This window comes from Bubalus bubalis, chromosome 6 (genome assembly GCF_019923935.1).
Source record: "Bubalus bubalis isolate 160015118507 breed Murrah chromosome 6, NDDB_SH_1, whole genome shotgun sequence".
NCBI lineage: Eukaryota > Metazoa > Chordata > Mammalia > Artiodactyla > Bovidae > Bubalus > Bubalus bubalis.
Window position 1 is genome coordinate 48,895,334 of NC_059162.1, and position 16,933 is coordinate 48,912,266.

Here is a 16,933-nt window from a genome sequence, read left to right on the forward strand (position 1 = left end):
GCTTAGGGTTACTTTCTTCCTTACTTGATTCTTTGGTAAATAATTTTCATATATTTACAGAATTATAAAAACTACCTATTGAGCCTCAATTTTTAGAGTAAATTTTTAGACAAAATATGAAAGGCTTAAATTTGGTTTCAGAATAGAATATAACTATTGCAAACCCAATAAACATAAAAGGAATTGGGTGGTGATGGGAGAAGAGAGGAGGTGAAGGCATAGAGAGAAAGGGTGGGGCAAAGGCAGAGGAACTGACTATTTGTTCATTTACACGGTGACACATTAAGGAAAACATTGTCTAAAATTATGAAGGTAAGAAGAGACAGAGATAGTGAGAAGATAAGTTAGCACAAATCTCTGTGCAGAAGACAGTCAGAACTGTTAAAAGTTGATAAATCAGGAAATTGAGATATAAATATGCTATTTAGTATTTTGCGGCAACCACCAGAAGAACTAAAATCAAAATTGGCTGAAGTTGGTTAGCATAGGGAGTGGAACAAGGTAAGGTGGGGGAGAAGGAGATTTTTCACAGTGTTATGTACTCTTTAAATGTGATTTTCGTCACATGTTGGTATTACTTTAAAAATAAAAATGTAAATAATGATACTGTTACCAAGTGTTGAAACTGGTGAAGAAAAGAGACCCTGTTACACTCGGCAAGAGTGAAAATTGAATTGGTCCAAACTTTTGAAAGGGCAATTTTGTAATATCAAAAAGAGCCTGCTCTCCCTCAAGTAATAATATTGTGTAAATTTCCAATGCACAACAACAATGTATGTTTCCAGTGGGCAAGGACAGTGTTCAGTGGCAGCTGGCCAGCCAAGTGGAGGCAGAGGATACGCAGAGGTTCTCCTGCATTGCACGTGAGTGTGAACACGCACACACACACGTTCTCATCCAGCCACATGTCTCACTTTTTGACTCACTACGCTGGAAACATGAGCCGCCCAGGTTCTTAGAGCTCTCGCGTCTCCAGCTTTAATTCTTTACAGTGAGGCTCAGACACAAGGTTGTCTCTAGCGGTTTCTTCATCCTCCCATGACTCATCTTGGTTTACTTTTGTGGAAATGACCGACTTGGGAGTTGGGCCTCATCCCTCCTGCCAGAGTCGGAGGCTAACCACAGTGTTCTGAAGCCCGTGGGTGCTGGTCAGCCACTTGGAGGCATGCCCTTGAGTCAGCTCCTCCTTTCCTTGAGGTTACTCAGAAGAGGCTCTGTCTGTGTTCCAAATGTGGTCAGCCTATCCGAGAGGCAGTCCCTGTGGCCTGACATGCTCACTCTCCCTGTGTCATCATGGATGCTATGGGAAAAAGAACACACTGACTTTGGACAGCCTCAGCAGTGGCCGACCAACTTGACTGGAGTAGGGAAGCCAGGTTCTTCCCATGGTTTGGTGATGAAGCTCTTGGGAAATGCTTATGGTCAAGCTACATTTCTGTAGAAAATAAACATTAATCCATAATTACTCACAGAACTCTTAATCTCTCTTTTTGATGAGAAAACTGATGCTCAGCAACAAGGCAGTTGTCCAGGATGATTCCACTAGAAAATAGTAAAGTATGGATTGCGATAGAAATCTTCTGAATCCTAGTCTTTACCGTGAGATATTTTTTAGGACTTCTTAGTGTAACAGTTGTCAGGATTAGACAAGAAGGTCTTTACTCCGCTTCAGAGCTTTGTAGAAATTCCTGTTCTGAATAGTGACATCCAACATCTCATTTTGTTGGGCTTTGGATTGGATCCAAAGTTTGCTACTTAAGGAATGTGTGCCCTTGGTCACGTTCACATTAACATCTCTGAGTTTTAGCTTCTAATCTGTGAGATGGAGATAGTTATTTCCAAGAAAACCTCACCAGGATCATTGTGACGTTTAAATGACATAATGTACATCAGGCACTATGTAGAGGCTCCAAATGGTGGTGGTGATGGTGGCGGTGAATGCAAAGAGGATTATTTTGAGACATACTGGATACAGTGAATAGCCTTTCCAAATTGTCTCTTCATGAGTTCCTAATTAGCTACTCTCCTGTCTTCTAAGATGTCAATTCATCTTTACATGATTACTTTTAAAAGTATCTGGTTATACTAATTTGTAAAGATAATTTTGAGTTAGCAAACTCTCTCTCCAAAAGCAATTGTAAACATGTTGTTATGTGCGTGATACTGAGCATCCAATGCAGCATAATTCAATCAGATGGCAGAGTCTCATTCTTCCTTGTCCTCAAGAACATGGTTTCTCAGAGGACTGGAAACTGTGTGCATGGCACACAGGGTCGTTTGCAACAGATGAGACAGCATCCTTTCCATCTGTGAGTGAGGCATTTGTTGAGTGAGTGGCAGCATCACAGGTGCTCAGAGCATTTGTACTTGGTAAATTCACGGTTACCAGGTTCATAAGCAAGCAAGCAGAGACTATTAATAACAGTGTCTACACTTTGGAGAAAATGAATGTCAATCAGAACCATAGACTGTGTTCTTCAAAGGAAGGTAGACAGGAGATGGGGAAGAAAGTAGACATCTTGTCTGAATGAGAGGACTGCCCCCAAGGCATCAAGGGGATGGAAAGGTTATGTCATTGCCTGTGAACTGGGGTGAGTCCACAGAGACACCAAATGCAGAGGAAGGGAGGGAGGTAAGGAGCAAAGGTACATATGTGAAAAGGAAAATAGGTGTAGTGCACTTAGGAGAGAGTTGTTTGTGGTAATATAAAGGGACCACATCCAAATGTACACATGCTCCAGACCCAAGGTCCCTCTAGTGCAGTGAGGCTCACAGAGGGAACTTGATTCTGTGTCTGCTTGGGGAACTCTAAGAAGCCAGGCCATCACAGCTCCTAGGGGTAAGAAGCCTACTTACTTCTTAGAAGAAATGGTGATGGAATTGTCGGATTGATCTTCAGCGTCTTGGTGTAAAGGCTAGATATTAAGGCTGTCCCAACCCTGAGTATGGAAGAGGAATAAGGAAGAAAGAGGGAATTTCTCTGGCAAGCTAGAAAATTCTCTCTGACTCATCATATACGCTGAAGGACATGACATGAGTACCTTCAAATCCAAGTCAGTGAAAAATGCTTCAAGTAGGACTCAGACTGGCCTTATTCTGCAGCACTTAAGAGAGTTGAGTTCCTACATTTCAAATATTAAGAAAGTTAATATTTAAAGATACAAGAGAAAAAAGATAAGTAAAAACTTCAGAGCAGTAGTGCTTCACAAGGAAGAGAGGAGGGCAATTTTGTCCCTGTCTCCTTCCAGGAGGGACATTTGACATTTGACATTTTGGGGTTGCTACTTGAGTAGGAGGGAAGGGTGATTCTGGCACTTAGTGGGTAGAAGGGGCTGTAATGCTGCTAAATATCCTAAAATGCACTGGACAGCTCCCCACCCCCAACAAAGAGTTATTTGACCCAAAATGTCAATAGTGCAGAGGTTTAGAAATCTTGGCTTAGAGTTGTCATCCTTCCCCAGTGGCTCAGCAATAAAGAATCTGCCTCTGCAGTGAAGACAACTTGGATTTGATCCCTGGGTTGGGAAGATCCCCTAGAAGAGGGCACAGCAAGCCACTCCAGTGGAGAATCCCATGGACAGAGGAGCCTGGTGGGCTAAAGTCCATGGGGTCACAAAGAGTCAGACACGACTGAAGACAGGACTGAAGCAACTAGCAGGCACACATACCAAGTATATCAACCCTTAAACAATGTAACTAATTGAATTTTAAAAAGTACATGTGAGAACAGAGGTTTATACTAGAAGTTGAATAAGTCATGTGATTAATAAAAATCACTGTAAATGAGCAATGTTAGCTTTTTCTTACAAATCCCTTACCCTAAATTTCTCAAATATGAAGAAGGACTAATTTAATGGAACCATAATTTTAAAAGCTATACAGATTTCTATAATATCATTGTTATAACCTTTAGATATGCATATTATTCTTTACAGTTTATAAATTACATGAATTGCCTTTTAAATATTTATAATTTGGTATAATTACTCCAATTTATAAACTTCAAGAGGCTATGTTTTAGTTTTTGGAACGTCTACTATGTGTCAGGCACTGTACTAGGCACTGCCATTTCCCCCCAGACCGATAACAGCTCGGTCTTGAGAAGTTCTGAATCTCCTAGGCAGCACAGAGATGTGATACATATAATAATAGAAGTATAAACATAGTCATGGGAGAACGGAGGAGGGAACTGAAGTCATCTGCTTGAGGTTACAAAACTACTAATCGGCAAATCTGGGACTTGTCTTAAGGTCTTCTGCGACTTAAGCCAAGTCCTCTGTCTTGGCATAACAATATAGCTTTTCCGGAGATGTAAAAACAAAACTGGAACTTGTCTTAAGGTCTTCTGCATGGGCGCAGGAGGGCCAAGAGAAGCCACTCCATGTTCAAGGTCAGGAGGGGTGGCCATGAGGAGATACCCCTTGTTCAAGGTAAGGAGCAGCGGCTGCGCTTTGCTGGAGCAGCGGTGAAGAGATACCCCACGTCCAAGGTAAGAGAAACCCAGGTAAGATGGTAGGTGTTGTGAGAGGGCATCAGAGGGCAGACACACAAACCATAATCACAGAAAACTAGTCAATCTAATCACATGGACCACAGCCTTGTCTAACTCAATGAAACTAAGCCATGCCCTGTGGGGCCACCAAAGACGGGCAGGACATGGTGGAGAGGTCTGACAGAATGTGGTCCACTGGAGAAGGGAATGGCACACCACTTCAGTGTTCTTGCCTTGAGAACCCCATGAACAGTATGAAAAGGCAAAATGATAGGATACTGAAAGAGGAACTCCCCAGGTCGGTAAGTCACAAAAAGTTACTGGAGATCAGTGGAGAAATAACTCCAGAAAGAATGAAGGGATGGAGCCAAAGCAAAAACAATACCCAGTTGTGGATGTGACTGGTGATAGAAGCAAGGTCCGATGCTGTAAAGAGCAATATTGCATAGGAACCTGGAATGTCAGGTCCATGAATCAAGGCAAACTGGAAGTGGTCAAACAGGAGATGGCAAGAGTGAACATCGACATTCTAGGAATCAGCAAACTAAAATGGACTGGAATGGGTGAATTTAACTCAGATGACCATTATATCTACTACTGCGGGCAGGAATCCCTTGGAAGAAATGGAGTAGCCATCATGGTCAACAAAAGAGTCCGAAATGCAGTACTTGGATGCAATCTCAAAAATGACAGATTGATCTCTGTTCACTTCCAAGGCAAACCCAATATCACAGTAATCCAAGTCTATGCCCCAAGCAGTAATGCTGAAGAAGCTGAAGTTGAATGGTTCTATGAAGACCTACAAGACCTTTTAGAACTAACACCCCAAAAAAGGTGTCCTTTTCATTATAGGGGACTGGAATGCAGAAGTAGGAAGTCAAGAAACACCTGGAGTAACAGGCAAATTTTTCCTTGGAGTATGAAATGAAGCAGGGCAAAGACTAATAGAGTTTTGCCAAGAAAATGCACTGGTCATAACAAACACCCTCTTCCAACAACACAAGAGAAGACTCTACACATGGACATCACCACATGGTCAACACTGAAATCAGATTGATTATATTCTTTGCAGCCAAAGATGGAGAAGCTCTATACAGTCAGCAAAAACAAGACTGGGAGCTGACTGTGGCTCAGATCATGAACTTCTTATTGCCAAATTCAGACTTAAATTGAAGAAAGTAGGGAAAACCACTAGACCATTCAGGGATGACCTAAATCAAATCCCTAGGATTATACAGTGGAAGTGAGAAATAGATTTAAGGGACTAGATCTGATAGATAGAGTGCCTGATGAACTATGGATGGAGGCTCGTGACATTGTACAGGAGACAGGGATCAAGACCATCCCCATGGAAAAGAAATGCAAAAAAGCAAAATGGCTATCTGGGAAGGCCTTATAAATAGCTGTGAAAAGAAGAGAAGCGAAAAGCGAAGGAGAAAAGGAAAGATAAAAGCATCTGAATGCAGAGTTCCGAACAATAGCAAGGAGGGATAAGAAAGCCTTCCTCAGTGATCAATGCAAAGAAATAGAGGAAACAACAGAATGAGAAAGACTAGAGATCTCTTCAAGAAAATCAGAGATACCAAGGGAACATTTCATGCAAAGATGGGCTTGATAAAGGACAGAAATGGTATGGACCTTACAGAAGCAGAAGATATTAAGAAGAGGTAGCAAGAATACACAGAAGAACTGTACAAAAAAGATCTTCACAACCAAGATAATCTCAATGGTGTGATCACTGACCTAGAGCCAGACATCCTGGAATGTGAAGTCAACTGGGCCTTAGAATGCGTCACTACGAACAAAGCTAGTGGAGGTGATGGAATTCCAGTGGAGCTATTTCAAATCCTGAAAGATGATGCTGTGAAAGTGCTGCACTCAATATGCCAGCAAATTTGGAAAACTCAGCAGTGGCCACACGACTGGAAAAGGTCAGTTTTCATTCCAATCCCAAGGAAAGGCAATGCCAAAGAATGCTCGAACTACCACACACTTGCACTCATCTCACGTGCTAGCAAACTAATGCTCAAAATTCTCCAAGCCAGGCTTCAGCAATACGTGAACCATGAACTTCCAGATGTTCAAGCTGGTTTTAGAAAAGGCAGAAGCACCAGAGATCAAATTGCCAACATCCGCTGGATTATGGAAAAAGCAAGAGAGTTCCAGAAAAACATCTATTTCTGCTTTATTGACTATGCCAAAGCCTGTGACTGTGTGGATCACAATAAACTGTGGAATTCTGAAAATGATGGGAATAGCAGACCACCTGACCTGCCTGCCCCCTGAGAAACCTATATGCAGGTCGGGAAGCAATAGTTAGAGCTGGACATGGAACAACAGACTGGTTCCAAATAGGAAAAGGAGTACATCAAGACTGTATATTGTCACCTTGCTTATTTAACTTAATGCAGAGTTCAGTTCAGTTCAGTTCAGTTCAGTCACTCAGTTGTGTCCGACTCTTTGCAACCCCTCGAATCACAGCACGCCAGGCGTCCCTGTCCATCACCAACTTCCGGACTTCACCCAGACTCACATCCATTGAGTCAGTGATGCCAGCCATCTCATACTCTGCTGTCCCCTTCTCCTCCTGCCCCCAATCCCTCCCGGCATCAGAGTCTTTCCCAATGAGTCAACACTTCACATGAGGTGGCCAAAGTACTGGAGTTTCAGCTTTAGCATCATTCCTTCCAAAGAAATCCCAGGACTGATCTCCTTCAGAATGGACTGGTTGGATCTCCTGGCAGTCCAAGGGACTCTCAAGAGTCTTCTCCAACATCACAGTTCAAAAGCATCAATTCTTCAGCGCTCAGCCTTCTTCACAGTCCAACTCTCATATCTATACATGACCACAGGAAAAACCATAGCCTTGACTAGATGAATCTTTGTTGGCAAAGTAATGTCTCTGCTTTTGAATGTGCTGTCTAGGTTGGTTATAACTTTCCTTCCAAGGAGTAAGTGTCTTTTAATTTCATGGCTGCAGTTACCATCTACAGTGATTTTGGAACCCAAAAAAAGAAAGTCTGATGCTGTTTCCACTGTTTCCCCATCTATTTGCCATGAAGTGATGGGACAGGATGCCATGATCTTCGTTTTCTGAATGTTGAGCTTTAAGCCAACTTTTTCACTCTCCACTTTCACTTTCATCAAGAGGCTTTTGAGTTCCTCTTCACTTTCTGCCATAAGGGTGGTGTCATCTGCATATCTGCTAATGCAGAGTACATCATGAGAAACGCTGGGCTGGAAGAAACACAAGCTGGAATCAAGATTGCCGGGAAATATATCAATAACCTCAGATATGCAGATGACACCACCCTTATGGCAGAAAGTGAAGAGGAACTCAAAAGCCTCTTGATGACAGTGAAAATGGAGAGTGAAAAAGTTGGCTTAAAGCTCAACATTCAGAAAACGAAGATCATGGCATCCGGTCCCATCACTTCATGGGAAATAGATGGGGAAACAGTGTCAGACTTTATTTTTTTGGGCTCCAAAATCACTGCAGATGGTGACTGCAGCCATGAAATTAAAAGACACTTACTCCTTGGAAGGAAAGTTATGACCAACCTAGATAGCATATTAAAAAGCAGAGACATTACTTTGCCAATAAAGGTCTGTCTAGTCAAGGCTATGGTTTTTCCAGTAGTCACGTATAGACGTGAGAGTTGGACTGTGAAGAAGGCTGAGTGCCGAAGAATTGATGCTTTTGAACCGTGGTGTTGGAGAAGACTCTTGAGAGTCCCTTGGACTGCCAGGAGATCCAACCAGTCCATTCTGAAGGAGATCAGCCCTGGGTGTTCTTTGGAAGGAATGAGGCTAAAGCTGAAACTCCAGTACTTTGGCCACCTCATGTGAAGAGTTGACTCATTGGAAAAGATTCTGATGCCGGGAGGGATTGGGGGCAGGAGGAGAAGGGGACGACAGAGGATGAGATGGCTGGATGGCATCACCGACACTATGGATGTGAGTTTGAGTGAACTCTGGGAGTTGGTGATGGACAGGGAGGCCTGGCGTGCTGCAATTCATAGGGTCCCAAAGAGTCGGAGATGACTGAATGGCTGAACTGAACTGAAATGAAAAACAAAACTCAAGAAAATCACTTAAATCTATCCATAGTTTATGGAACAGGCAGGAGTATTAATATAGAAACATGGTTGAAAGGTCAAGAGTAGGATATTAGAAGAGAGGATAAACCCTTGCAGAACAGAAAAAATAAAGATGCCACTGGTTTCAAATCCATCCCTGGGCTGTCTTGAGGTCTGTAATTATTTTAGGACCCAGGAGGAGTCTGACTTTGAGTTGGAGGACCAGCTAACAGAAATCTCTTGTGGTTGGGCCAAGTTCCCATGCCTCTCCTGGAAGCCGGGATGCGATCTCCATCTAGGGAGATGCTTAGGTGATAGGAGGAGTGGCCCACGATGCAGGTGAATGTGGAGGAAAGCACAGAAGGCAGCTGGTTTCTGAGAACTTCCTCCCAATGATCAGCTCTTTCGCATCTCACTTCCTCCTCCAAACCTGGATGGAAATATGAAGCCACCATTCACTGGCGGTTACTCATTCTGATGACAGAAGCTGATTGCAACAAAATGTCATTTCGCAGCTGTTTGTTTCCACTTCTACTTGCCTGCTCCTCCCACCCCTCCCCAGCCCCGCCCCAATTCAGACTGAGCTGTTTAAATCGTTCCTTTTGTCTTTTCAGGTGGAGACGGCATAATGGGACCCATGTCAGTGACATAGAAGACTCTGTCCTCTCAGCCCTGGGCTTTGTCCCCAGGGGAAGGGGCAAGAGGTAAACGTAAAATCTGATTGGCTTGTGCTGTGTGGAACTGCAAAATCTCAGTGCCAAGATTGGCATCCACCCTCCTGCTTCCCCCTCCACTTCCTTCTGCCTTAGGCTGAGTTACCATCACAGTTATTCTGCCTGGAGCTCCACCATGGCCGCAGTTGACTGGACCAGAGTAAACACCTGACCTGGCTGGGCCAATCACAGCCTTCCCTGAGAATTTGGAAATGCACCTCAGAGACATGGAAAAAGTCCCAGTAAAGGTTCTTTACCTTTGCTCTGTGTTGAAATTGCCCAGGGAATTCAGAACCACCACCTGCTGCCCCTCCACCCCCCACACGCATGCACCCCTGATCTGTTTTCAGTACAGCCTGCTCTGCAGAGCCTCCTAGGGCAGCTAGGCACAAGTGTACAGAGAGGCAGACACATGGAGTTTTTTTGAAGTAGATCTTCAGAGAGAAACTGGAATGAGAAACTCTCACTCTAGAAAGAGTTAGTGATTTTGACCCATGATAGTTTTCTGTTTTCCAGATTTCCAGCTCCCTGGGGCCTCACTTGGCTCCTGCCCTTGAATCCTCCTTTTAAAATGTTTCTTCGGAAGCTACTTTGAGTACACGATGTGCTACCACACAGCGAACCTTTACCAAGGCTTTCTCACAGCCCTGCCAACACTGGTCACTGCAACCTGCTTATGGTTTTACTAATTAATTTATTTCTATTTGCTTATTTTTTGGGTTGCTTGGGGTCTTTGTTGCTGCATGTGAACCCTCTCTAGCTGTGACAGTCAGGGACTACTCTCTAGCTGTGGTGTAGGGGTTTCTCATTGTGGAGGCTTCTCTTATTGTGGAGCACGGGCTCTAGGGCCCGCAGGCTTCAGTAGCCGTGGTACACAGGCTTAGTTGCTCCACAGAATGTGGGATCTTCCCAGAGAAGGGATCAAAGCCACATCTCCTCCATTGGCAGACAGATTCTTAACCACTGAACCACCAGGGAAATCCCAATTTGCTGATTTTTCCTCAGAAACCTCTCTTGCATCTCATCCTTATGGGCTTTTCAGTGGGGTTCTCATCTTTACCCTCCCTGAGTGGGCTCCCTGGCCTCTTCTCTCTCATCCAGCCTCCACATAAAACAGATCCAATCTACTCACCCCCAAATTTAGGGTCCTTTACTGGTTCCTCATTACCCATTAAAAACAACAAAATAGTTCTGTATAAACTATTTTGTTGACCTATTTTTAAACTGACGTGTAGAAATATCTCCTATGTTACTAACTAGAGGGGTTGGCAGGGAATGCAGGTTAGTAGGTATAGGATTTTTTTAAATGTGATTTAAATTTGAATACATAAAAATACCTGCCAAAATTTAGGAAATGGGGAGGACATTTATTAAGCTATTAGCAGAGGTTTCCTTGGTATGATGATTTTGGATGTGCAAAGAAGAAATTTCCATTGTGTAGTACTTTCTGTAACATTTGCTAAAGGATGAGGAGTACAGGTAATTTTTCATTTTTTCTATTTTCCTCCAATATATTTGTAAAACTGTCCAAAGTCCTTCATATTCTTGCCTCCACGTACTTCCCAGTATCCCCTCCCACACTCTGCTTCACACGCCCTCCAACTGTTCTAAGCTTTTCACCCTTCCCCAAACTTAGCACTCCTCTCATGCAACTATGGCATTGCCTGTTCCATGGCTTTTTCCTGAAATACTTGTATTTCATTCTTCCTCTGAAGTGCTTCTACTTTTCTCTTTTGACTCAGCTCAAATATCACTTCCTCTGAAGTGATAAGCATGCTTCTTGCATGCTTAGTTGCTCAGTAGTGTCTGACTCTTTGCGACTCCACGGTCTGGAGCCCACCAGGCTCCTCTGTCCATGGGATTTCCCAGGCAAGAGTACTGGTTGTTGTTGTTCGGTTGCTAAGTTGTGTCCAACTTTTTGTGACCCCATGAACTGCAGCATGCCAGGCTTCCCCATCCTTCACTATCTCCTGGAGTCTGATCTAACTCATGTCCATTGAGTCAGTGATGCCATCCAACCAACTCATCCTCTTGTCATCCCCTTATCCTCCTGCCCTCAATCTTTCCCATCATTAGGATACTGTAGTGGGTAGCCATTTCCTCCTCTAGGGGATCTTCTAGACCCAGAGATCGAACCTGCGTCTCCTGTATCTCCTACACTGCAGGCAGGTTCTTTACCTGCTGAGCCATCTGGGAAGACTTCTTATACTGATCAGTCTCTGTCCTACATCAGAGTGAGTTGTTCTGTCCTAAGGACCCCATGGTGCCCTGCTTCTATGTCTGCTTTAACACCTTGGAACTGTGTTATGATTGATGAGATCACTGCTGCTAAAGCAGCAATCGTGAGATCAATCACCTTCAAGGAGGATCAGTCACCTCCTTGAAGGTGAGGGCTGAGACTTACTCATCTCTGTCTCTTCTGTTTGTATTAGTAGCAGAGAACAGGACTAAAAATGGCTGCATAGAAAATCGTGGCTGATTGAATAAATGAGTGAACAGGCTATGCCACACAAGATAGAGCCCTGATGCAGGGCTGCAGCTTTTCCCCACCTCTACCAGATAAAACCAACCAACCAACTAGGACTCCTGAGCCAGCTTCAAGCACAGAGTTGGTGTTTTTCACCAGCCAGCTGGCTCTGTCACCAAGGAGGGATGGTAATTATTAACGTGACACTTTAAACATCAGAAAGATTAGAAAGAAACATGTTTCTAGTGGTTAGTGGCTAAGATTGAAATCATGAGGCTATTCCTATTCTGAAAACTGTTGAACTGATGGACGAGAGTTGATGTCAGTGCGCGTACTCACTGCTCCCTCCCTCCCAGCATCTAGAAAGAATTCTTTAACTGGGTACTCTTGACTTCTCCCCAACTTGGGAAAGATCCTTTTGCTGGGAGAGAAGCTACATGGAGCCATAGAACATGGTCCCAGGGAGGAAGGGAATGGGGGTGGAGGCAGAGGGTAGAGGAGATTTCTTCAGGGATAGGAGGACAGCCTCTCAGAGCAACTGTGAGCCAAGGAGATGGAAGCGAAAATGTGCATGTTCACGAATTCCTGTCTTTGTCTAGCTTCTGTAATGACTTGAGTGAGGAATGAGAAAGAAAGAAATTCCTTTAAAATTATATTTTAGCTGTTGTCCTGTGCTTCTGAAATGTGACACTGTCCTGAGGCCAGCACATAAGAGTTAGTTTTGTAAGATTCTTAGTGGAGGAGAAGGGACTGCAAACGGATGAAAGCATGCCTTTCACTCAAGGGTTTGCTAGCTCCGCAGGTGGCTCTGCCAAAGAGAACACAGCCAGGGCAGGCAGAGGCTACAGGAGTCCTGGTACAGGTAGCCCTGGCTGTGGGTGAGGAGACAGCCTGGACGGTGAGGCACTGCATGGGGCGGGTGGGGGTGGAGGGCCACCACTCCCTGGGGCTCTTAGGCCAGGGATGTCCAGGAGTCTATGGAGGTGCTTGGAGGGAGAAAGTCCGGGGAATCTCAGTTTGGAGCCAGGTTACAGCTTGATGTGGTACCCTAGGAGAGCCTGAAACTAGACAGGCTTCCACCCAGACCAGGGATACCCCAGAAGCTGCCAGACCACTGGGTCGTGAAGCCCACCACTGGCAGGTGGTGGCTCTGGCGCAGCTAAGGTTTCTGATATCTCAACAGTAGTTTACTCAAAGAGAAGCCTCTAGGCTATACTCAGAATCTCCCCCAAAGTGGCTGCAGATCTTAGGATTAGATGGGGAAGATCCTGGGCCAAGACAAATGTTAAAGAGACAATAACACATATGGGTTGTTCTTGCTTAGTTGCTAAGTCGTGTCTGACTCTTTTGCGACCCTGTGGACAGGAGCCCACCAGGCTCCTCTGTCCATGGGATTTTCCAGGCAAGAATACCGAAGTGGGTTGTCATTTTCTCCTCAAAGGGATGTTCCTGACTCAAAAATTGAACCCGAGTCTCCTGCACTGGCTTCCCTGGTGGCTCAGTGGTAAAGAATCTGCCTGCCCATCAGGAGACTCAGATTCAATTCCTGGGTTGGGAAGATCCCCTGGAGAAGGAAATGGCAACCCATTCCAGTATTATTGCCTGGAAAATCCCCATGAACAGAGGAGCCTGGTGGGCTACAGTCCCCGGGGTCACAAAAAGTTGGACATGACTTAGCAACAAACCAAACAACAACAATAACACATATGGGTTAATTAACTGTGGAGAGAGGAGCTCATGATCATGGCATCCCCTGTGGTCCAGGACTTTTTACTGAAAAATTAAGCTTGGCCAAGGGACTAGCAAAGGTGAAGCAAAGTGGCTTGTTTGAAGGAAGGATCTTAGATGGCAAGTGGGGTGCATTTGACTACAAAAGCCAGAAGGTCTGATGTTGAGGCTTTGCCCACTGCTGACACTTTAAATAATATTGGACTCTCAGTTTGCACATGTGAAAAACAAGATCTCCATATTTTGTACATGAGAGTGTTTGGCACACAGTGTGCATTCATTCATTTATTCAGTGTGTAAAAACACTGAGCACTTGGTACGTGCCAGGCAGTAGATTGGGCACTGGGGACACAGGCGAGCAGGCAGATGTGGCCCCTGTCTTCGTGGGGCTTACGTTCTACTGAAGCAGTCAGAATGCTGGATGAGTCTGGATCCTTCACTGCCTACCCGCTCCTGTGGCCCCTTTGTGTGGAATGGGCTTCAGCCGGTACTTTTAGAAATGGTTAGCAGGGAAGGGAAGACTCAGAAGAGCATATTTTAGGGCAGGCAGGGAAGTGAAGTTGATGTGGCCATAACTGTTTTCTCCAGAATAAGGGGTTTGTGGAGAAGCCGAAGAGGTTCCACGATAAAAACCAGGAAATGATTACAATCTCCTCCCAGCCGTTTCCAAGAAAACCGTCTTCTTCCAGGTGGACAAAAACAGCAAAGATAATCACACGAACATTTTAACAGTTCTTCTGAATCAGCAGGATATTCAACAGGCCTTTTCTACAGAGGGACCAGAAAGTTGGAAAAGAGGACCACAGAGGAAAAATTAAAAGGACTGTGATGATCTGTTGCAAAGGTAAAAGCACTGTTTTGTTGTTTGTTGTTTAGTCGCTACGCTGTGTCTGATTCTTTTGTGACCCCAAGGACTGCAGCCCACCAGGCTTTTCTATAGTGATGTTTCAGTTGAGGCTATCAGTCTATCTACACACCAGTTCTTTTCCCTATCTATAGAAAATTCTTTAAATACAATATGTTTCTGTTGTGATGGGAATTTTTTGAAGTGAGATATAGTGAAGGACTTCCTGACTCCAAGAATTGTTAGGTGCCAACCAAGTGAGGGTTATAGAATGAAATCAACCCTCTTACATTTGAGAAAACAAACTTGGCCCATATGAATGCTTGCTATCAGATTCTATCCTTCAAGACCCAGTCTCACTGGTTATTATCTCTGGTGTATAAGCAAGACCAGACACCTGCAGGCTGAAGGGGCTTCAATCCATTTAAAAGCCCTCTCTCGAGTCTTCTTTTGAGCCTCCAGCCCACCTTGCCCAAGAGGCTGCTCTTTAGGAGCTGTGTGAGGGCTCCTTGCCCTGGGCTTGACCTGGGTTTAGCCAGTGGGAAGCACCATCTGGGGGTCCTCCAGATAAGCTGGAGGAAGTTGAGGTGGGTTGTCTCTCCAACCCCAACTCGATGGTTGACACCTGCTAGGTTCCTTCATGGAGGTTGTAGGAAAAGGTGGCCTTTCCTACAGCTATGGTTCTCACTGGGTTCAGGGCAGCGCTCCCCCATCACATCTTCATGTCTAGAGATGGTAACGGACTGTTGCCAAGCCTGAACTTAACCTAGCCCTGCTCAGACCTTTGTAAAGAGTCCTTTAACAAACCCGTCTTAGTCATCTCTTTAAGTGTATGTACCATCTGTCTCCAGCTGGAATTCTGACTCATACGCTCTCTGATTTAGACTTGAAGAATTTCTGAAATTTCATTCAACATTTATTTTAACAAAAGTGTTTGAGCAAGTACTTTATGCAAGTGATAAATACTGAAAGACTTAATAATATCTAAATGTTTTTGAGTGTCTGGTATGTGCCAGGTAATAGACTAAACAATTTATATAATTTAATCGCCACGATAATTTCGTGGTGATGCATTTTTAAACCTCTTTTCAGGTATGGAAATCAGTGTTCATTGTAATTAAGTACCTTGCCTGAGGCTATGTCACCAGTAAGTAGAGGACGCAGGATTCATTCCCAGATGGGTTTCATTTTCAAACTTATAAACTTCTTCTCTTTATGGTCTCTTATATACTGTGATAATTATGATAGGGTATTCAGAGAAATGAGAAACAGAGGAGGAGGGAGGAATTCATATGCTAAGAGTTGGATACAGAAAACTACACTCCTTTTTCAAACTTGAAGACGAGTAGGAGGGCAAACCTCCACAGACAGTGCACTAGATGATGTGTGTCAGATGAACTAGGCGTGCGGGAAGAGGATTTATACAAGGGCATTATGTGCAGTGATATGTTTAGCAAGTGGTCCCCATCCTCCCCAAAAGCCTGATTTACAGTGTTTACCAATCTCTGTGATTAAATACTCCCACCATAGCTCATGTCAAGCCACTAATATGGCATCACTGAATGGGACGTGGGGAAGAGATGTGCAGAATTGGCTCTTGAGAGCAGGTACAGACCTGTTGCTGTGCATCACTGTGTTCATGTGCAAGCGTGGGGAGTCGGGAAATAGCATGTGTGTTTGGGGTACTCTAGGCTGGTAGGATCTGCAAGAGCAAGAGGAACAAGTGGCAGGGGGAGGTGGAATGGGGACAAGGATCAGAAAGGAGAGGAGGAAGAAAAGACCATGGGAGAAGGCTCTGGCTGAAAGGCTGGAACTGGACTGTCTAATCTGGTACCCATACATTGATACTGATTGTGTGAAATGTGTCTGTTCCAAATGGGGATGTGCTGTAAATGTAAACTATACACTGGATTTCAAAGACTTTGTGTGTGTGTGTATTATTTATATATAACTATATATAAATCTCAATATCTCTGTGTTGATTACATGTTAAACCACATATTAATATTTATAATTAATTTTACCTGTTTTTTCTTTACTTTTAAAAGTGTGGCTACTAGAAAAAGCCAAACTACCTGTGTGGCTCACAATCTATTTCTTTTAGACAGCTTTGGGTCAGAGAATTTGGTCTTTATTCAACAGGCAACAGAGAGTCTTAGAAGAGTTTTAAACAGATGTGGTCTGTTTCCCATAAAGATCCATCTGGTATAACGTGGAGATTGCTGAGCCCAGGCCAGAGGAAGGAGACTTGAGAGTCCGGGCAGAGGGACGCGGCACTGGAGGAGGGAGAGGAGTGGGAATGAGGTGGGAGAGAGCAGATTGGATGGGACAGGGTGGCTGATTGCATGTGGAAGCTTGAGGGTGGTGGACCACTGTCTAGGTGGAGTGATATTAACAGAGACTAGAGTACAGCAGGGATGACAGTTTCTTGGGGGGAGATGATGAGTCTGGGGTGCCAGGGAACTTGCAGGTGTCCAGCAGGCAACTGGGTATGGGGGTCTGGAATCCTGGCAGCACCATCTACAAACTCTATTCTGAATCAACCGTCTCCCATCGCCTCTACTGCCGCCACCCCATCAAACCACCATAATATCCTATCTGGGTTAGCAC